Source organism: Phyllobates terribilis, unplaced genomic scaffold, assembly GCF_046119375.1.
Source record: "Phyllobates terribilis strain yellow unplaced genomic scaffold, ASM4611937v1 Scaffold_4__5_contigs__length_816908805, whole genome shotgun sequence".
NCBI classification, from domain to species: domain Eukaryota; kingdom Metazoa; phylum Chordata; class Amphibia; order Anura; family Dendrobatidae; genus Phyllobates; species Phyllobates terribilis.
The window spans coordinates 491,544,781-491,568,292 of NW_027362764.1; the positions used below are offsets into that span (position 1 = coordinate 491,544,781).

The 23,512-nt window shown below is 48.2% G+C and overlaps 1 protein-coding gene across 1 annotated transcript in view; it reads right to left on the reverse strand.

Moving 5' to 3' along the window:
* Positions 1-23,274, reverse strand: part of ELOVL2 (ELOVL fatty acid elongase 2) — a 208,191-nt gene extending 184,917 nt beyond the window's left edge. The window contains exon 1 of the mRNA XM_073678770.1: positions 23,138-23,274. The gene's annotated coding sequence lies outside the window, so the exon portion shown is untranslated. The remainder of the gene's footprint in view (positions 1-23,137) is intronic.
* Between the last annotated feature and the right edge of the window lie 238 nt (positions 23,275-23,512).

Here is a 23,512-nt window from a genome sequence, read left to right on the forward strand (position 1 = left end):
AACCGAGCAGTGTCGAGCATGTTCGCTCAACACTAGTTATTACTACTGTAAAGTAGCAGGTGGTAAAATCTTGGAGGGGAGATATGTGTCACTGAGGTGGCTAGCTTCGGTGATGAAGATCCTGGAGATGAAGGTTCCAGCAATTATAGATTGCTGAGAGGTTTTTTTTGGGACCGGATTTTAAGCCTGAGATTTAGGAGTGGCCAAAGAGCTTGTGTTGGAATGGCTGCTCCCATATCTCCAATCCAACTTTTGCAGCTCCTATAAAAGGATGCTAAATTGGCTCACGTTGCTGTGGTGTTTGAGAGGCAGTCAGTCTGGCTGCTGGTCCAAGTGAATGAGGAGCAACACCTGTGTTGCTGCAAGGGTGAGAGACCGTTTGCTTAACCTGCCTACCCAGAGAAGGGACTATGTTAGTTTTGTTTTCCCATTCTTACCTTCATTTGAATCCTGTGAACGTTAATAATGATTAATAAACCTCACCTTGTTTAAAGAACTTGATGTCGCTGTATACCTGAAGCGCTGCCAGAAAGCGACTGGTCCTTTCTAGTGAATGTGCTCGCCACTGCTCGGTACTCGCCTGAGCATCACGGTGCTCGACAAGCTCGGAGAATATTTCCGGGTTGCTTGGGCGGGAACTCGGGTCCCTACCCTGCATGTTTGGGGCTCTTTAGAGAGCCAATGAACATGCAGGGATTGCCTGCCATGCACAGTAATGTCGTAGCCATGTTGGTTGTGGCATTACAGTGATTGGCTGGAAGCACAGCATCATCAGGTCTATATAAGACCTGGCGCCACTATGCTCGTCACAGTCACTCCGGAATCAGGCAGAGTAGGGAGAGATGCTGCTGAGTCAGAGAAAGATTTGCTTGTTTATAGTTAGCAAAGGTATTCCACAACATATATATATCCATCTGAACTAACAGTCCTTCTGAGGACTAATCCAGGTGCATATAATCAGTGCTAGGCAGGCAGTGTATGTGGCAGACTGCAGTGCATGATACAGCACAAGAGGGTCCATTGAACGTCCTGTCTGCTGCTGCTGTAATAATTACAGATATTTCTAGACATAGCCCCAGATATCAGTTTCCAGGGCATTTTTTTTGTTTTATCTTAATGCTGGTTACTTGCTTAAAAAGAAATCCAGAGTACACCATTTTTCTGCTCCATTTGCTTGTTAGCACTCCAGAATACAGCCGGATCTGTTGCATATTTCAGCGATAAAAATCCAGAAATTTGAACTGAACGTGGAAAATATTGGCCTCCTTTTCCATTCTGTTGCAGTATTTCAGTCAAGCTATTGTGTAGAATAATATTAGTAAATTACAGGCCTGCTATTTAAAACCGTGGTTCTCTGTCAGACATATCACCTATAACAGTGTTCCAAAATCAGCCATTTCTGCCTTCCATTTCGTTGCAGTGTGTCGGTCAAGTTATTCACACTAGGTCTCTGTGTAGAATAATATTAGTAAATTACAGGCCTGCTATTTAAAACCGTGGTTCTCTGTCAGACATGTCACATATAACAGTGTTCCAAAATCAGCCATTTCTGCCTTCCATTTCGTTGCAGTGTGTCAGTCAAGCTATTCACACTAGGTCTCTGTGTAGAATAATATTAGTAAATTACAGGCCTGCTATTTAAAACCGTGGTTCTCTGTCAGACGTATCACATATAACTGCGTTCCAAAATCAGCCATTTCTCGTAAACGTGGAAAATATTGTCCTCCATTTAAAATGGGCAAGGTGCGTGGCAAGGGATGGCGAAGTGGACGTGATGGTGCATGCAGGGGCCGAGGACGTGGCCGTGGGCAAGCTGAAATTGTGCCACAACAAACACCCACATCTTGTCGCTTGAGCCTTTGCACCACCTGCCAGGCCAGCATCAGCAGGGGTAGCAAAACTAGCAGCCTGACCACCACCAGCATGATCAAGCACATGGCAGCAAAGCACCCGACTAAGTGGGCCAAACTCCAGGGTCCAGAAACAGTGTCTGTGGGTGAAACCACTGTTTCTTCCGCTGTTGTGCGTTCACACCAATCTCCTGTCCATGGCGCATGCCAAGATGCCTCCAGCCCTGCACATGTCATTGCACACTCTCAACTAGCACTATCAGCAAGCACGTCCACGTCCTTGTCCCAGAGCAGCGTTCACTTGTCCCTACCCCAGTCCTTGGAACGCAAGTGCAAATACAAAGCCAATGCCCCACAGGCCACACTAATAAATTCACACATTTCCCGAATGCTTGCGCGCGAAATGTTGCCTTTTAGGCTCATGGAGACAGAAGCTTTCCGCAACCTAATGGCGGTGGCTGTCCCTCGGTACTTGGTCCCCAGCCGCCACTATTTCTCTCGGTGTGCCATCCCCGCATTACATGAGCACGTGTCTCACAACATTAGCCGTGCCCTCAACAACGCAGTTACTAGGAAAGTCCACCTAACCACGGACACGTGGACAAGTGCTTGTGGGCAGGGACGGTACATCTTGCTGACTGCACACTGGGTTAATATAGTGGAAGTCGGGTCAGACTCCACACATAAAACCTCAGGAGTGGACATGGATGTCAGACATCTGTACCATCCTCCAAAACTTTGAGGACTCCACCAAGATGGTGAGTGGCAATGACGCCATAATTAGTGTCACAATTCCGCTTCTCTGTCTTCTGAAACGCTCTCTGCTCACAATTAAAGAGGATGCTTTGCAAGCGGGGCACGATGAGATGGAGCAATGAACCATACAGGGTGATTCCACACAGCCCAGTCTCATCTCATCCCAGCGTGGATTGGGTGACAATGAGGAAGAGGAGGAGGAAGAACAGGAGCTAGTTTCCTGAACTATAGACGGTACTACCTGCACAACTGTCATACCATCTGTTCAGCGTGGATGTCCTGAGGACAGGGAGGAGGAGGAGGAGAAGGATGAGGAGGAGAGCATGGTCAGTCGTCCTCTTGGTGAGAACATGGAAGTCTTGCCTGTTAGCAATCTGGCACACATGGCTGAGTTTATGTTACACTGCCTTTCCCGTGACCCTCGCGTTGTCCAAATTTTGAGTGACAGTCATTACTCGTTGGTGACACTTCTAGACCCATGCTACAAGGAGAACTTTCTGTCTCTTATTCCCTTGCAGGACAGGCCTAATAAAATGGTGCAGTACGAGAAGGCCCTTGTTGCGGAATTATTTAAAAAATTCCCATCTGAAAATGCTGGTGGCAGAGGTCACAGTTCGTTGGACAACCAAATAGTACAGGCGAGAGAGACACAAATGCAATCCAGTAGAGGCAGGAGAACACTGTTAAAGTTCTGGACAGTTTTCTCAGACCCTCATATCGCACAGGCCCTGAGGCACAAGATACTCTTCCAAGGAGGGAAAAGTTTCGGAAGATGGTGAGGAAGTACCTTGCTGACCGTACCAACGTTCTCTGTGATTCCTCTGTGCCTTATAATTATTGGGTATCCAAGCTGGACACGTGGCATGAACTGGCTCTCCACGCCTTGGAGGTCCTGGCCTGCCCTGTCGCTAGTGTTTTGTCAGAGCGGGTTTTTAATGCCGACAGTGGAATTATAATCGATAGGTGTATCTTCCTGTCAACTGAAAATGCTGACAGGCTGACTCTTATAAAAAATGAACAAGGGCTCGATTGGGCCAGACTTCTCAACACCACCGAATGATAGCAGCGTAACATAAACTCAAATACAGTGTCTTTTTTTTGGGAGATCTAACTCTATTCCCATGCACCTCTGTATTCAAAACCAGACATGGGTATACGCTTCCTGATTTTGTCTATTTGCTCTTGTCCTCCTCCTTCTCCTCATCCTTCTCCATATCGCCACCATATCTACAGTGAAGGAAATAATTATTTGATCCCTTGCAGTTTTTGTAAGTTTGCCCACTGACAAAGACATGAACAGTCTATGATTTTAAGGGTAGGTACATTTTAACATTGAGAGATTGAATATCCCCCCCCAAAAAAATCACATTATATAAACTAGATAAATTTATTTGCATTTTGCAGTGAGAAATAAGTATTTGATCCCCTACAAACCATTATGAGTTCCGGCTCCTACAGACTAGTTAGAGGCTCCTAATCAACTCATTACCTACATTAAAGACAGCTGTCTTACATAGTCACCTGTATAAAAGACTCCTGTCCACAGACTCAATTAATCAGTAAGACTCTAACCTTTACAACATGGGCAAGACCAAAAAGCTTTCTAAGAATGTCAGGGACAAGATCATAGACCTGCACAAAGCTGGAATGTGCGACAAAACCATAAGTAAGACGCTGGGTGAGAAGGAGACAACTGTTGGTGCAATAGTAAGAAAATGGAAGAAATACAAAAAGACTGTCAATCGACATCGATCTGGGGCACCATCAAAATCTCACCTCGTGGGGTATCCTTGATCATGAGGAAGGTGAGAGATCAGCCTAAAACTACACGGTGAGAACTTGTTAATGATCTCAAGGCAGCTGGGACCACAGTCACGAAGAATACTATTGGTAACACATTATGTCTTAAAGGTTTAAAATCCTGCAGTGCCCGCAAGGTCCCCCTGCTCAAGAAGGCACATGTACAGGCCCATCTGAAGTTTGCCAATGAACACCTGGATGATTCTTTGAGTTATTGGGAGAAGGTTCTGTGGTCAGATAAGACAAAAATTGAGCTCTTTGGCATTAACTAAACTCACCGTGTTTGGAGGAAGAGAAATGCTGCCTATGACAAAACAGAACACTGTCCCCACTGTCAAGCATGGAGGTGGAAACATTATGTTTTGGGGGTGTTTCTCTGCTAAGGGCACAGGACTACTTCAACGCATCAATGGGAGAATGGATGGAGCCATGTACCGTAAAATCCTGAGTGACAACCTCCTTCCCTCCTACCCTCCTTCCCTCCACCAGGACATTAAAAATGGGTCGTGGCTGGGTCTTCCAGCAAGACAATGACCCAAAACATACAGCCAAGGCAACAAAGGAGTGGCTCATAAAGAAGCACATTAAGGTCATGGAGTGGCCTAGCCAGTCTCCAGACCTTAATCCCGTAGAAAACTTATGGAGGGAGTTGAAGCTCCAAGTTGCCAAGCGACAGCCTCAAAATCTGAATGATTCAGAGATTATCTGCAAAGAGGAGTGGACCAAAATTCCTCCTGACATGTGCGCAACCCTCATCATCATCTTCAAAAAACATCTGACTGCTGTGCTTGCCAACAAGGGTTTTGCCACCAAGTATTACGTGTTGTTTGCCAAAGGAATCAAATACTTATTTCACACTGCAAAATGCAAATAAATTTATCTAATTTATGCAATGGGATTTTCTTGATTTTTTTGGGGATATTCTATTAATTAATGTTAAAATTAACCTACTCTTAAAATTATAGACTGTTCATGTCTTTGTCATGTCTTTGTCAGTGGGCAAACTTACAAAAACAGCAAGGGATCAAATAATTATTTACCATATCACCATATCTACGTCTCTTGTAAGGGACATTGGAGTTCCTCCAAATTTTTGGCAGCCGTTGTATTCACTGCATAGGCAAACAGTATGGTAGACCCACTTCCTAATAATGGGAACATTGTTTTCAGGAGGCCCTCCGACTTCTACGTCTCTTTCAAGGGGCATTGGAGTTCCTCCAAATTTTTGGCGGCCGTTGCTTCACTGCATAGGCAAACAGAATGGGAGACCCACTTCCTAATAATGGGAACATTGTTTTCAGGAGGCCCCCCGACCTCTACGTCTCTTGCAACGAACATTGGAGTTCCTGCAAATTTTTGGCACCCGTTGCATTCACTCCATAGACAAACAGTATGGGAGACTCACTCCTTTTCAATGGGAACATGTCGTATTCGTTACTGTAGGCCAGCTCTATGTGTCTTTTAATTGTTAGTAGGGTTTTTCCTAAATTTTGGCAGCCGTTGGACTCACTGCATACCCTATAGCTGTATAGCAGACCCTCTCCTTTCTAATAGGAACATGTCATTACTGTGGCCCAGCTCTATGTGTGTTTAAATTGTTAGTGGAGTTTTCCCTAAATTTTGGCAGCCGTTAGACTCACTGCATACCCTATAACTGTATAGCAGACCCTCTCCTTTCTAATGGGAACATGTCATTACTGTGGCACAGCTATATGTGGGTTTAAATTGTTACTGGGGTTTTTCCTAAATTTTAGCAGCCGCTGGACTAACTGCATACCCTATAACTGTATAGCACACCCTCTCTTTTCTAATGGGAACATGTCGTACTTGTTACTGTGGCCCAGCTCTATGTGTCTTTAAATTGTTAGTGGGGTTTTTTCCCACAGCATGGGCATTACCACCATAGGAGAACCTCTCCTTTCTAATGGGAACATTTTTTTTACTGAGACCCTCCTCTATGTCTCTTCAAAGGGGTATTGGGGTGCGTCCAATTTTTTGGCAGCCTTTGCAGTCACTGCATACGAAATAACAGTATAGGAGACCCACTCTTTAATAATAGTAACAACAAAGCATAGCCGACTGCTGGCCCTTTAAAAATAGTAAGGCTGTAAAAATAGTGTTTGTGACTTTCACAATCCCTCCTTCATAAATGAAACAGGATGTGTCTGATGATGTGTCACATACCACATGACCAAATAAGGTTGTAAAATGTTAAAATGACATTTACCAGCGAATGCATTTGTCACGGTTGAAAATGTGGCACCCTGCTGTTCACAGGTACCACAGGACCCAAAAGGGTGCATGGATGGACTTCTCCACAAGAGGCCCTCATTACATACAAACACCTCCACCCTTCCACCTCATACCACCAGTGGGAGCCCGTTAGGGATATATATATGGAGGGTGGAGCCAGGCAGCTTAGTTTAGAGTGCTGCCACTGAGAGCAGTGAAGATGCAGCACGTCTGCTGCTGAGTTCTGAGGGCCCAGAGTGTGAGCAAGGAGGAGAGGAGAGAGGAGCTGAAGGGGGCAGAGGAGCATCATAGGCTCACCCCGAATATACAAACCGGACACCGGGTCCGCGCCTACAGGGTTCTTTATACCCAGTAGGGATCACCGGCATACCAGGAGGACTACAAGTCCCTGGCCGACCTGAAGCTAAACCCTTAACAGGATCAGGAACCACGAAGGCCCCAGCGTTACTAGGGATAGTGGTTGCCAGCAGAAGGTCCTACTACCAAGCGACAGGTGAAGGAACAGCACGACGCATAAGCTAGGCCCAGTTGCAGGCTGGCCAGGAGCATACAGAGAGGCAGACACGGACCAGGAGGCCTTATACCCACTCACTGGGGAGAAGTCCTGAAGTGCACCCATTCTACTGAGTACCCTGGACCGTACCTGACATCCGCACCAGTAAAGGTATTGAAGCGAATCCCCTGTCTCTGTCAGATACTCCTGCTGCGCCATTCCGCCTGCACTACAGGTCCCAGCATCACCACCCACCATCAAACTCCACACTGCCCCGGGGGCCCGCTCCACCTGTGGGGAGCAGAAACATCCCAGCTTGCCATCCCATCACCCCCCGGAGGTCTGCAGCAGCGCTGGTAATCCTTACCAGGTACCACAGGTGGCGTCACAAACTATTTACTTTATTTTTATTTCTATCCAAGTTCCAATCCCCTTTTTCAAGAGTGACCCCAGGGTACGGGCCCGGGAGCCGACCACCGCGACATCCCCAAACCAGGCAAAGACCCGGGTACCGAGTCGTCCCCATTCCCTGGGCGCGTCAAAAGCAATGCAAAAGTGCAAAAAGGCATCAAAAACGCTACGTGTGAACATAGGCCAAAGTGTGGAGGAACATTTTTGTTTTTGGTTATTTATTTTGCCTTATATACAAGTCATTACCCTGGAAAGGATGTTCCTTAACATATTTCCCAGGAAAATCCATTTTGGTTTCGTTTTTGTATGTTTTATTGTGAGTCCATAAAAGTGGTGTAATACCTCTGACAACATTGTTGACAGCAGTGACCTGGGAGTCAGAAATGTTTCCAGGAGTCTTCCCCATGTTGTTCCCATGTCATTTGAACACTGTTCCCATCGACTTTGGCAATTTTTAGGCCCCCTGCAGACCTCCAGGTGGGAGCCGCAGGAAAAATGCTCGAGTTTCCCATAGACTTACATTGGGCTCATTATTTGGACCGAGCACCAGAGTATTCCAATTTGCTCAACCCGAGCAAGGAGCACCCGAGCATTTTAGTGCTCGCCCATCACTAATCCTTACAATACTTATAATTCTTCTTGTTACCCTCATATCAACCATAGGAGCATGGCTTCACTATGAATTGTAAAATTCATCTTCATTTGATGCCATTACGTTATTTTCAGCTTCCGTCCTTCCATCCTCGGAAGTGCGGTCCACCGTGGCACCCACGCCATGTTCATTAGAGACAGTGCGGTCCATTATAACATCCACTGCGCATTTATCAGCTTTATGAATTTTGGGTTCCCATCTGTTCCTCCTATTCCTTAATTTGAAGCCCATGTTTAATTACATTTGCGCAAACAGGTAATATATATTCTGTTTTCTAAACCTGAACACTAAAGCACTCACACCCCCGATGAAGCCACACTTGATCATAACTGATCCATCCACATCAAACTTTTTTGGGGTAGTAGCATTTTTTCACATGCCTCTTATGATCTCATACTTGTCTCATTCTGTTATATATTTATTCTCATTACCTTCCCTTATGTGATCTTTTGGTCTATTACAGCCATTATTAAGTGTATATATTGCCTTATATATTTTAGGCTACTTTTCTACCCTTGTACTTTTGTAGTGAGCTGGCAGGCTCTGGCTGTTCTGTGATAATTGAAATAGAGCCTGTGACAGAAATGATTACGCAGGATGGTGCTGCCACCTTGTGGCCAGAGGTTGCACCTGCGCAGGGTGTGATGACAGAGAAAAAGACTGAGCCTCCTGTGTCCCGCCCTAGAGAGTCACGTGACCAAAGTGGGAAGCAGGAAAAAGCGCGCCAAGAGTCTGTTGTTGTCTGTGAAAAGAGCCAGGACGGTGTGCAGGTCCTCGTGTGTGGCGCAGAAGAGACTCTCAACGTGATTACTTTTATCTGACACCTTATCCTCAGAGCCTTCCCCAGCTTCTGCACTGCTGAAGGATTCAGCTATTACACTCCCTGCTACTGGAGTGTGGACTACATAAGGGAATCCACAAAAGCTGCTATCCGGATCAGCGAGACTGTAAGCGGGACCTCTGGCGAGAGGCCGAAGTATTCTTTTCTTTCAGTGAAATTTGTTGTTCCTGTTTTCTTCGGCTGGGACCCCTTCCTGCAAAGACAGACAGGCCTGCGACAGGGGACACATCCTTCTGGAGTAAAGGACTGGTAACGTGTGAGTAGGGACAGTGATGGTCAGCTTATAAGTACAAGTTATTGCTGTGAACATTTACGGTTGTCATTTATTGTGTTTTGCTGTGTTAAAAATGTATACAAGTAAAGATACGGTTATCAAGATAGAGTCTGTGTGTGGGGATCTTGCTGGGCCAGATCATGGATACCAACGCGCAGCCTTGCCTGCCGTCACTTCATCTGGCGTAGTCGGCAGGATCTGTGACCAGCAAGATTCCCACCCAGGCCACGTGTACAGTCAGAAAGCCCCGCCGGTGTCTATTGTGAATCAGGTCAGGAAATTTGGCGGACGAAACTACCCTGTACCAGAGTGGGTGGAACAAGTCCGGATACTGGGGGAAATGTATAATATTGACCCTAAGACCTTGGCAGAAATGGCGGTACTGACGCTAGAGGGGGAGGCATGGACGACAGTCAGACTGGAGACGGTCAGGGGCCAGCGTACAGTAGATGATTTGGTGCTGGTGCTGGAGAACACCTATGGGCCGACCACATACCAGGGAACACTGCGACACATGTTCTTTAGACGGACGCAGCTTGAATGGGAGGATATTCCCCAATATGCGAACGCCCTTCAGGTACTCCTTGAACAAGCCTGTGGAAAAGGGGAACAACTAGCTGGTATGGCTCCTCGTGACCTGGTACTGAGAGACCAATTTGTAATAGGACTGAGAGACCAGTATCTTAACCGCACGTTACAGGACTTGATCCGGATGATGCCGACTCTTACTTTTGCTGAAGTCAAACAGGAAGCCATAGAACGTTCAAGGGGACCCATCATGGATGTGGGGATTCCAGGTGCTGCGTGCAGATCCATATCTGACATTAAAAATCCGAACAGTGACACGGAAGACCTGAAACAGATGGTAGCAGACTTACAGAAACAGATATTACAGTTAACATTAGACCGACAGGGAGACCAGCGAAGACAGCCTAGTCGTCCCGTGGGACATTGTTGGTCATGCGGTGATCCTCGCCATAGGGCAAATCGTTGTCCTCAACACTTCCCTCCGCAAAAATCTCCGTCGCACCAGCGAACAAACCCTCAGTCGCCCCAGCGAAGGGAATTTCGATCAGATCAGCGAATGGAACCCCAGCCATATCCACAAGCAGAGCTACCACGCCAGTCCTCACCACAATGGCCGCCGTTAAACTAGACACCCCTGCAGCTGAGGCTCGCGCAGCAGGGGAGGCCAAGGAGAGGGGTGTGGAAAAACAGAGCCGATGGCGGAGTGCTCTTGCCTCGAGTAGCCCGACACTTGAAGTTGTCCTGGAAGGAATTGCCGTACAGGGACTGATGGACACTGGGTCACAAGTGACCACGATCTCTGAACAGTTTTGCGAAAATTACCTCAAACCAAGAACTGCTCGTGACCCAGACACCGCCATTAAGATTATTGCGGCTAATAACCTACCCATTCCAGTGACCGGAGCCTTGGCTCTGCTTGCCCAATGGGATCGGCTGATCGTGAAAGATGGAGTCCTGTATCGCAGGGCCCTTTTGTCCCATATGCTGGAGGAGTGTTTGCAGATTGTTGTCCCGGTGCAGTTGGCCCATGAGATGGTGGGCGAAGCTCACAGGAGGAATGGCCACTTCGGCATAGACAAGACTCTCCGGTGGACCCAGCAGTTCATTTTTTATCCGGGGCTCCGTAAGCTGGTTGAAAACATCTGTCAAGAATGCCATACCTGTGAATTCCACAAGTCCGCGGAACAGCGTGCCCCCGTCCAGACTATTAAGATGTCGAGGCCCCTCGAGCTGTTGATGGTGGACTATCTGTTGATCGGAACGGCGAATAGTGGCTACCAGTACTGTCTGGTGATGGTGGACCACTTCACGAAATTCGCCGTCGCTGTTGCTACCAAAGATCAGACTGCCGAATCAGCTGCACAGGCCATCTGTCAGCAGTTCGTTCGGATCTACGGGTGTCCGGAGCGGCTGCACTCTGATCAAGGGGCTTGTTTCGAAGGGCGAGTCATTGAAGAACTCCAACGGATGTATGGAATCAAGAAGTCCAGGACCACCCCTTACCATCCACAAGGGAATGGCGCGTGTGAACGCTTTAACCGGACCCTCTTACAACTGATCCGGACATTGGCTGAAGACAAAAAGCCCGACTGGCCTCGATTCCTCCCGGAACTGCTGTGGGCCTATAATAATCAGGTCCATTCCGTCACCGGATACACCCCATACACCCTTCTCTTTGGCCGTCCAGGCAAAGACATCCATGAGTTGCAACTGTCTAGCTCCGAAGAAGATACCTGTGGTACCTATCCTTCCTGGCTACAAACACACCGCCAGAGAATGGAGACTGTCTACCGGCTAGTAGGCCGACAAATTCAGGATCAAGTGCACGCTGACCCACTTCCGGTACAAGAAGACCCACTGAATGTAGGTCAACTGGTCCTAGTCCGTATAAAGAAACCGCAAGGGAAACTCCGGCCCAAGTGGGAGACCGAAGTCTATCGAGTAATTGGACAGCCGTACCCCGGTGGCCCCGTCTATCGAGTGCAGGGCGAAGACAGCGGCAGCATCCGAACTTTGCACCATAATATGTTGCGCCCTTGCCGTTCCCAGCCTGACTCCCCTACTGTGATACCTAGAGAGATGGATATCACTAATACTGTCGTAGACACTGACCCCGGGGATGTAGAGATTGAATGCATGCCTACCCCTGTCCGTCCGACTGACGCACTTGAACTGATAACCTCCTCTACTGACATGTCGACTGGGAAAGAGAGTGGGGTGACTGATCGGAGAGAGGGGATCCAACCCGTTAGGCGGACAACGAGGACCACTGCAGGGGTACCTCCAGGACAGTCCTACAGAGACCAATATGTGTGGCCCTCTTCCCAGCCGCCCCCTGTCACATCCACAGCCATCGCCGCCCTGGAGCCGGTCGTTGACAGGGACTGCCAACCTTTGAGTGGGGGGGGGGGGTGTAGTGAGCTGGCAGGCTCTGGCTTTTCTGTGATAATTGAAATAGAGCCTGTGACAGAAATGATTAAGCAGGATGGTGCTGCCACCTTGTGGTCAGAGGTTGCACCTGCGCAGGGTGTGATGACAGAGAAAAAGACTGAGCCTCCTGTGTCCCGCCCTAGAGAGTCACGTGACCAAAGTGGGAAGCAGGAAAAAGCGCGCCAAGAGTCTGTTGTTGTCTGTGAAAAGAGCCAGGATGGTGTGCAGGTCCTCGTGTGTGGCGCAGAAGAGACTCTCAACGTGATTTCTTTTATCTGACACCTTATCCTCAGAGCCTTCCCCAGCTTCTGCACTGCTGAAGGATTCAGCTATTACACTCCCTGCTACTGGAGTGTGGACTACATAAGGGAATCCACAAAAGCTGCTATCCGGATCAGAGAGACTGTAAGCGGGACCTCTGGCGAGAGGCCGAAGTATTCTTTTCTTTCAGTGAAATTTGTTGTTCCTGTCTTCTTCGGCTGGGACCCCTTCCTGCAAAGACAGACAGGCCTGCGACGGGGGACACATCCTTCTGGAGTAAAGGACTGGTAACGTGTGAGTAGGGACAGTGAGGGTCAGCTTATAAGTACACGTTATTGCTGTGAACATTTACGGTTGTCATTTATTGTGTTTTGCTGTGTTAAAAATGTATACAAGTAAAGATACGGTTATCAAGATAGAGTCTGTGTGTGGGGATCTTGCTGGGCCAGATCATGGATACCAACGCGCAGCCTTGCCCGCGGTCACTTCACTTTGACAATTGTTTGCTCAGTATTTGTCGGTATGGATAAGGGTTGGATCTCCACATATAATGTTTTGTGGAAACCGAGGAAGTCTTTGCTCTTTAAAATGTTTTTATGTTCTGATTGTTCACTTTTGCATACAATAAAATACTTTCATTATTCAGGTTTCTTTTGTGATATTATGGGGTTACCAGTGCCTATTTAATACCTCATTTTTTCTTTTGTTTTTTGGGTATATGTCACAGTCACCTTACCTTTTGGCGGTGCCGTTACATTTTTTATTTTTTTTGAATTGTAAATCAGGGCCATGAGAAAGAAGAGCTGACATTGTCTTTCTCCCAATTGCTCTGTAAGCCGAGTACCGAGGGGGTTCTCAGGATACGACGAAGTAACAGGCAAGGAAGACGACCTAGACAGTTTATTCCCAGAAAATAAGTTTTTACTGAATCAAGAGGAAGCTATATTAAACTACACCCACAACGTATACAAATCCAAACACTTAGCCTAGAGTTGAGACTATTATGTTGTACAGCAGGGCAGCCCACAATATGTACTGCAGAATATAAAAACTATTAACCACTTCGCGCCAGAGCCTGTTTTTGCCTTCGTGACCAGGCCAATTTTTTCAATTCTGACCACTGCCAGTTTATGAAGTAATTACCCTGGAACGCTTCAACGTATTCCCCTGATTCTGAGATTGTTTTTTCGTGACATATTGTACTTCATGATAGTGGTAAAATTTCTTCGATATCACTTGCGTTTATTTGTGAAAAAATCGGAAATTTGGCGAAAATTTTGAAAATTTTGCAATTTTCAAACTTTGAATTTTCATGCCCTTAAATCAGAGAGATATGTCACACAAAATTGTTAATAAATAACATTTCCCACATGTCTACTTTACATCAGCACAATTTTGGAACCCAAATTTTTTTTTGTTAGGGAGCTATAAGGGTTAAAAGTTGACCAGCGATTTCTCATTTTTCCAACAAAATTTACAAAAACATTTTTTTAGGGACCACATCATATTTGAAGTCACTTTGAGGGGTCTTTATGACAGAAAATACCCAAAAGTGACACCATTCTAAAAACTGCACCCCTCAAGGTGCTCAAAACCACATTCAAGAACTTTACTAACCCTTCAGGTGCTTCACAGGAATTTTTGGAATGTGGAAGAAAAAAATTAACATTTAACTTTTTTCACAAAAATGTTACTTTAGACCCAATTTTTTTATTTTAACAGGGGTAACATGAAAAAATGGACCCCAAATTTTTTTGTGCAATTTCTCTTGAGCGTGCTGATACCCCATATGTGAGGGATAACCACTGTTTGGGCGCACGGCAGGGTTCGGAAGGGAAGGAGCGCCATTAGACTTTTTGAATGTAAAATTTGTCTGAATAATTAGCGGACGCTATGTTGCGTTTGGAGAGCTCCTGATGTGCCTAAACAGTGGAAACCCCCCACAAGTGACACCATTTTGGAAACTAGACCCCTTAGGGAACTTATCTAGATGTGTGGTGAGCACCTTGAACCCCAAGGTGCTTCACAGAAGTTTATAATATTGAGCTGTAAAAATAAAATTTTCACATTTTTCCCACAAAACCGTTTTTCATCCCTTAATTTTGCATTATCATAAGGGTAATAGGATAAATTGCACCATGAAATTTGTTATGCAATTTCTCCTGAACACGCTGATACCCCATATGTGGAGGCAAATTACTGTTTGGGCACATGGCAGGGTTTGAAAGGGAAGGAGCGCCATTTGACTTTTTGAATGTAAAATTTGTTTGAATAATTAGCGGACGCCATGTCACATTTGGGGAGCCCCTAATGTGCCTAAACAGTGGAAACCCCCCACAAGTGCCACCATTTTAGAAACTATACCCCTTAGGGAACTTATCTAGATGTGTGGTGAGCACCTTGCACCCCCAGCTGCTTCACAGAAGTTTATAATATTGAGCCGTAAAAATAAAATTTTCACATTTTTCCCATAAAAAATGTTTTTCATTCCCTAATTTTGCATTATCATAAGGGTAACAGGATAAATTGCACCATGAAATTTGTTGTACAATTTCTCCTGAGTACGCCGATACCCCATATGTGGGGGAAAACCACTGCTTTGGTGTACGGCAGGGTTCGGAAGAGAAAGAAGCGCTATGTTGGCTGGGCTAGGCAGCAGACACCATGTCACATTTGAAGAGTCGCTGACATGCCAAAACAGCAGAAACCCCCACAAGTGACCCCATTTTGTAAACTACACCTCTCAAGGAATTCATCTAGGGAAGTAGTGAGCATTTTTTAATTTTTAAATTTATACCATTGGGCAGTGAAAAAAGCATAATTATATTTTTACCACAAAAAAATGTTTTACCCTCAGATTTTACATTTTCACACAGGGCAATGGGTAAAAATGGTGCCGAAATGTGTCACACAATTTCTTCTAAAAGTGTCAATACCCCATATGTGGCTGTATCGTACCACTTAGCCATACGGTGAGATTTGAGGGGGAAGGAGCGCTATTTGACAATTGGAGAACAAATTATTGTAGAATAGGCATTTGGATTTGGGAGCACAAAATTTTCTGAATTTCTTTTGGGGGGCAAGGGCCATTTCGCTTTTCCAGAGCCTTTCTGCTACCAGTAACTTGGAAGTCCCTTATATTTTTAACAGATGATGGACCTGAGTGGGGACTAGCTTTTTTTGAGGACTGAGTTGAAGCTTTTATTGGGAACATTTTACGTAACATTTATCCGGCGCTCTAGGCTGAGCACTTACATCGGGGTTTCCATCTAATTTTCCAAGTGATGTAATTCAGATGAAACCCCTGCAGGATCCATTCACTGTAATGAGGCAGCAGAGTTACTCTGGACTCCGTCTGGCCTCTGTTTAGTGGTGTCCTTTTTTTCAGAAGTGCACAAAACTGTGGCCAACCGCACTTTTATGCACGCCTAAAACAAATGACACCGTGGGATCCCAGGCTAGACGGCATCCACAGTGGCCTATATCTGCCTCATTACAGGGAATCTTGCATCATGGGTTCTGGCTGAATCACGTATTTCAGAGATTTACACGGAAACTCTGGTGTAAGTGACGCGCCCCCTGGGACATATTCCTTTTTGAGGGGAATACCCGGCACCGGATCAGATGGGGGGGGTTGTAGTCTCCGAGCGGCTGTGACCCGGTCCCGTGCCCAGGGCGTCAAGCTAAGTGTTATGTGGCAGTCCTTACTGATGTTATAAGAGTTCTTTTGTGTCGACTACGCCACCCGTTGTGATGCGGTCACTGTGGCCGCCGCTGCAGCAGGGTCCGCTGAGGCTGATGGTGGATGTGCAGCTTGATGGGATAACCCCCAACGGGAGGGGTATAGCCTCAGAGGGGACAGGCGCAGAGGATGGGGGTTGTGGTGGTGTGGTGCAGCCGGCAATGAAGACAGACTCGGGTTGTGCAGTTAAGGGTGTTTACTTACTGCTGATGTTGTACTGGTCACTCCAGCTGCTAGTGACCACCCGAGCCGTGCTGCGTCCACCAGGTCCTGGATCCAGCCAACCCCCAAACAAGTCCGGAGCGTGGCCCTGAGCTCTCCCTCTGTCCTTTCTTCAGCCGTCCCCACCAGGGATTCACCTAGGTCCAGCTCCCTCGGGCCTTCTTTTGGGACACCCTTGGCCTTGGGTTCCCTGACCCTCCACGTGGTGTGCCTTCGGGGTGAATGTGGTGGGTGACCGTGACAGACACTGCCCACGGTCTCCGGTCTCTGGCTGGGGAATGTCTTTACCCCCACCAGCTTGGGTTCCGGTACCCTCTTGCTGACTCCTCACCCGGTGCTCTAATTTGGGTTCTTGGGTCCCTTCAGTCTTCCCCCTCTGGGTCTTTCTCTGCTCCACTCTCTCTCTCTCCAGGGCTGCTGTTTCCTTCTCTCTCCTCTCCAACTGACTTGTTCTCAGCGTCTGACCCTGATTCTAGTTGGTGCCCACCTTATATATCCCTCTATGTGTGAGCTCAGGTGACCAGCACCCAATGAGCTCCTATCACTACCCAGACTGCTCCCCCTATCTGCCCCTACACTACATGGGATGTACCACCCCCCTCCCACTCCAGCCAGGAACAGGCTCGGTTGTACCTGCACATTTCTAAGTGGGAGTACCGTCGGCCTGCTCCTCTGGAATGGGATGTATGTAGTGCATGCAGTCTATCTGAGCTCAGTTCCACACTCCTTCCTTACCCGGGAGTGGAATATCACACCTCTGGGTTGAGGTGCAATACCCCTGTAGCAGCCGAATCCTCAGGGTGCTACATTCCCCCCTGGTAAATCACAGCACGTCCTCGGGCTGTAAGACATAAAACACCAAAACATACAAAATTTTCATATAAACATATAAAACATATACATTATATATATATAAAACTTTTTATATAAACATTCTCGTAGACTTCTCTTGTCTCTGGTTCCTCCTCCGGACACTGTGCAACGTGTGTCCGGGAAAAGTGCGACAGTCTCTTAGAAAATACTGGTTTTCTATAAAACCGGTAGGGGGCGCTTTAGGACGCGCAACTATTTACAGGGGAAATTGGCCGCTCTCAGTCCTCGGCCAGGTAGGGGGTAGGGAATGGCTGCTCACAGTCCTCAGCCTGTAGGATGAAGGGGTTAACGGGTAAAACAGTTCACTGGTCCCAACGGGGACTATATTAGCAACAGCAACAGTTCCAGTTTCAGTTTCAGTTTCTATATACCCCGATTGGGTAACTATTTACAGCTCCTGCTCTGCCGCACTCAACGGCGTCTTCCTCCTGCTCTTTCTTGATATGATGTTTCTTCAGACCCGTCCGGGTCCTCTGGCTCCTCCTCTCCGTACCGCAACTCCTCCTCCGTCAAGCGGTGTACGTGGAGGGCGTAAGGTCCTTTGGCACACTTGTGCCGGGTGAAAGTGACCTCGTCTCCGACGTAGAGGTCACGGCCTTTGTGACCTTCCGGCAGGTGGGACTCGACGTCTCTGCGGGTCACAAAAACGTCACCGCGGTTGTTACGGTCCCGAATAAAGCCCCACCCATGCTGCGGGTTGAACTTTATCACTGTCCCGATGGTGCGGGGACAATGCGCTGCACGGGGGTTCCTCCTAGTCCGGCTCTTCTGCTCCGCGCTCTGGATTTGGGCCTGTTGTTCTCTGACCCGCCTCTCCTCCCGTTCTCTCTTAAACTCTGCCAGCTGTTGACGGCAACACTCTGTACGTTCAGCTGCGGCTGCCCGAGTTTCTCCGGTGAACCCCATCAAATCTTCTCCCGTGGGGTCCCACACGAATTGGGCTTCTGCTAGAGGAGGCGAGACCCGAGCCACGGGCTTCGGAGCCGGGATTAGGGGCTCACACAAGGGCCCTAGTCTTTGCTGCCGCTCCAGCTCAGGGTACCCTTCGGGCCAGATGAAGGGCCGCCCGTCCGGCCATGTGAGCTGGCCGAAGAGGTCCTCCCCCAGGTGTGGCACCCTAGGTATTGCGGGCGCGGGCGCGGTGGTGGTGGCGCCCGGGTTGCCCAGGCCTTGCGGCCAGGCCTGGGGCACCTGGAAGGTGAAGGGCACCGTTAGGACGGCGGCGCCCTGGGCCACCTGGCCTTGCGGCCAGGCCGGAGGCTCCGCGGAGGTAGGGGGCGCTGTTGGTGGTGCGGCGCCCGGGGGTACTAGGCCTTGCGACCAGGCTGGTGGTAATTCCTGCTTTGTCACGCTCCGGGTCGGGGCGCGTGACGTCACAGGGGTCGCTGCGGCGGCTTTCGGTCGGGGCCTAGTCCATGGCGGTGACATGGCGGCTACGGGCACAGCAGGGGGACTTTCGGGCTCTGCGACGGGGAGCTGGGGCAGGTAAGCGGTGTCACGGCTTGGGGTATAGGCGTCCCCTTTACCTGCCTCCATGCGTTCGGCTCCCTCCTCGGCGCCGTCTCCGGCCTTGGGTCCTCCCGCGCCATCCTCAGAGGCGGTCTGCTTCCTCTTCCAGGGTAGCGTGCTCCGTTGACTAGTCTCTGGTTGCTGGGCCATCTCCCGGCTCCACTCCGCCAGTATCTCGCGCTGTACCCGGGCCATCCTTCCCGCGAGGCCCTCCAGGGCACTCCGCGCGCACTCCCGATCTCGGGGAAGCTGCGCCAGGATCTCCGCTAAGCCTAGCGGGGTTGTTGACTCCAGCAGGCTCCTGACCATCGGGTCGGTGCTGCTCTGCTCTCCTCTTTCTTCCTTTTGCAGGCTCCTGGCCAGCGGGCCGGTGCTGCGCTGCTGCCGCTCCATTCCCGGGTCTACTCTTCCTCTCCTCGACTCCGGGTGCTCTCGCTCTGGACACCTTGCCTCCGGGTGCGCTCGTTCTAGACTGCTCCAGGCGACACCCATCTTTTCTCTTTTCTTTCGTCTCCTCCCACTTCGAGGGCGGTCCCGGGGCAACTCGGTGACTGTCAGCTCCAGGGGCAGTTCTTTCACGCTGACAGACACCTCCAGCATCACAGTCTCTGTTGGTGGGGGCGGTTTCCACTTTTGGCGCCATTTTCTGTCCCGGCCCACGATGGGATGTGGCCTCTTGCCCTCCTTTGGCACGCCTATAATGGCGTCCGCTGCTCTTCCAAGGCGGGAAATCTGCGGTTTTGGCGGGAATCGTCGCCCAGTGGCGGGAAACTCTGCAGATGGCGGGAACAAGTTGGAAATGGCGGACAATCGGCGGGAAACGACTGGTGATGGAGTCCGATGGCGTGGACCCTCCGGAACCGGCGGGAGACTTCTTCCTGAGGTAAACTTGCACTTTTCTTCAGGCACGCAGTACCCGGGTGTTGCGGGCACGTAATCCTGCCGACTACGCCAAAGTTGACGCGCCCCCTGGGACATATTCCTTTTTGAGGGGAATACCCGGCACCGGATCAGATGGGGGGGGTTGTAGTCTCCGAGCGGCTGTGACCCGGTCCCGTGCCCAGGGCGTCAAGCTAAGTGTTATGTGGCAGTCCTTACTGATGTTATAAGAGTTCTTTTGTGTCGACTACGCCACCCGTTGTGATGCGGTCACTGTGGCCGCCGCTGCAGCAGGGTCCGCTGAGGCTGATGGTGGATGTGCAGCTTGATGGGATAACCCCCAACGGGAGGGGTATAGCCTCAGAGGGGACAGGCGCAGAGGATGGGGGTTGTGGTGGTGTGGTGCAGCCGGCAATGAAGACAGACTCGGGTTGTGCAGTTAAGGGTGTTTACTTACTGCTGATGTTGTACTGGTCACTCCAGCTGCTAGTGACCACCCGAGCCGTGCTGCGTCCACCAGGTCCTGGATCCAGCCAACCCCCAAACAAGTCCGGAGCGTGGCCCTGAGCTCTCCCTCTGTCCTTTCTTCAGCCGTCCCCACCAGGGATTCACCTAGGTCCAGCTCCCTCGGGCCTTCTTTTGGGACACCCTTGGCCTTGGGTTCCCTGACCCTCCACGTGGTGTGCCTTCGGGGTGAATGTGGTGGGTGACCGTGACAGACACTGCCCACGGTCTCCGGTCTCTGGCTGGGGAATGTCTTTACCCCCACCAGCTTGGGTTCCGGTACCCTCTTGCTGACTCCTCACCCGGTGCTCTAATTTGGGTTCTTGGGTCCCTTCAGTCTTCCCCCTCTGGGTCTTTCTCTGCTCCACTCTCTCTCTCTCCAGGGCTGCTGTTTCCTTCTCTCTCCTCTCCAACTGACTTGTTCTCAGCGTCTGACCCTGATTCTAGTTGGTGCCCACCTTATATATCCCTCTATGTGTGAGCTCAGGTGACCAGCACCCAATGAGCTCCTATCACTACCCAGACTGCTCCCCCTATCTGCCCCTACACTACATGGGATGTACCACCCCCCTCCCACTCCAGCCAGGAACAGGCTCGGTTGTACCTGCACATTTCTAAGTGGGAGTACCGTCGGCCTGCTCCTCTGGAATGGGATGTATGTAGTGCATGCAGTCTATCTGAGCTCAGTTCCACACTCCTTCCTTACCCGGGAGTGGAATATCACACCTCTGGGTTGAGGTGCAATACCCCTGTAGCAGCCGAATCCTCAGGGTGCTACATAAGTGCTCAGCGCAGAGCACAGGATAAATGTGAGCAGAGCCTTACTGGGATCTTTGGGAGACATAATAAACAAATCAGTAGCAGGTGAATAATATTTGTTTTATTTATTTTTTATGCCGTTCCTAGTGTGATATAACTGATTAGATTACTTTATTCTTCGGGTCGGTGCGATTACAGAGATACCAGATTTATATCGGGTTTTTATGACTGACAGCTGTCACACACTAAAATACGCTTTTTTGCAAAATCTAGTTTTTGCATCACCATATTTTGAGAGCTATAATTTTTCCATATTTCGGCCGATAGAGTCATGTGACGGCTTGTTTTTTGCGGGACGAGTTGAAATTTTTATTGGAACCATTTTTGGGCACGTGACATTTTTTGATCGCTTTCTATTCCGTTTTTTGGGAGGTAAAGTTAACAAAAACAAACACTTCAGGAATTGTTTTTTGAGTTTTTTTTTATGCCGTTCTGCGTGTGGTAAAAGTGATCAGGCAGCGTTATTCTTCGGGTCAGTACGTTTACAGCGATACTACACTTACTGTATTTTTTTTATGTTTTAGCGCTTTTACACAATAAAACAATTTTATAGAAAAAAAAATATTTTTTTTGCATTGCTTTATTCTGAGCGCTATAACTTTTTTATTTTTTGGCTCATGGAGCTGTATGGCGGCTTTTTTTTGCGGAACAAGATGACGTTTTCAGTGGTACCATTTTTATTTCTATTCTGCTTTTTGATCGCATTTTTTTCCACTTTTTGTTTGGCGATATGATGAAAAAGCATATTTTTTTGCTCCGTTTTTTATTTATTTTTATTACGGTGTGCACAGAAGGAGTTAATTAGTGTGACAGTTTTATAGCTCGGGTTGTTTCGGACGCGGCGATACCAAATATGTATACTTTTTTTGGTTTTGTAATAATTTACGGATTTATTGGTTTAATATTTTATTTATTTATTTTTATTTATTTTGTGATTTTTTTTTTTAATAGTTTAAAAACTTTTTTTTTACTTTTTTTTACATTTTTACTTAGTCCCTGTATGGGACATTAATTTTTATTTTTCTGATCACTGATCTCATGTAATGTAATACACATATATTACATTATATGAGATCTTCACTGACTGTTTCAGTCAGTCTCCTGTCTGACTTCAGCTACATACAGGCTGAAGTCAGACAGGAAGGACACCATATATGGCAGAGCTGGAGGCGGTCATGTGACCTCCAGCTGCCATAGCAACCCCAGGTCCTCAAACGAAACGGAGGTCTTCGGAGGTAAGTAAGACGACCCCCTCTCTTCCTGCTGTCTCCTATATGCCGCGATCACTATAGATCACAGCATATAGAAGACAGCAAAGGGTTAACATCACTGGGACCTGATCTAATCAGGTCCCGATGATGTACCCTGTCAGAGCTAACGCTCTGCACCGGAATCGCAGTGCTTGCAGGACCCTGGGGGTCCTGAGCACTGCGAGACCACCCACCGTTTTTAAACGTCGGCACTGCACAGAGCCCGGCAAGCGCCGACGTTTATCTACAGTGGGCGGTCGGGAACCGGTTAATACTTGAACCAGGAACAATTTCAGTGAATACGAGGCCTGGGCTGCCCACGGTGCAACACAGCGGTTTACAATCTTATAATACTACTTCTAAATATCCCGGCTCCCCAAAGCTCTTAGTGTACACATTTACGTTTTAACAGCAGCTGCTCCAACAGGACTTTGGATCAGGGACTTTTACGATAGCAATGTTCATAGGTGCCTTTCAAGTACCTTACTATGTAAAACAAGTCTGTCCGTAAGGTTCAGTGCTACTCAATTATATAGCACGTGAGGTATGGCCACACCGTACTAGATACTCAGGAGTCCAGCATAAAATAAAAAATAAAAGTCTAAATAACAACAAGATCCCGGGCTCCGTTAGTGGGGAAAGTTCTGGCCTGCGCAAAAACACGGTCTAACTAACTGACTAGCTATATAGAGGCCTCTGATCAGACTTTGGTTAAGGCGCCAAAAAAAATGTAGTTGCGTGCACGATTACCCTCTACAATGATGCCGAGGGCCTTAAATCTCTTACAGACCTGGGTCTGACTCGTCAGGTGCTAGCAGGCTGCTGAGGGGGCTTCCTTCACAAACGGGAGTATATCCATCCAGACAATTGTGGCTGGTCTCCTTCTCCGAAAACCGTCACTCCTCACGCGGGCCTCCGGCTGTACTCGCCCACCTTTGCCATCTCCCCTAGATACCAATTTTGTTTGTTTTCCATTGAAAAACAAATTTAGCAGAGAGTAGTAAGGAAACAGTGACCTCCTGTGGTCACATGACGCCATTGCAGCTTATACATATCATACATTAGCATATATAAATGGATGAGCTGATGTCTGCAGGAAACAAGGTTTATATTCATGTGAACACTGGTATCTATACTTTGTACCACTTTAGTGGGTCAGCATATA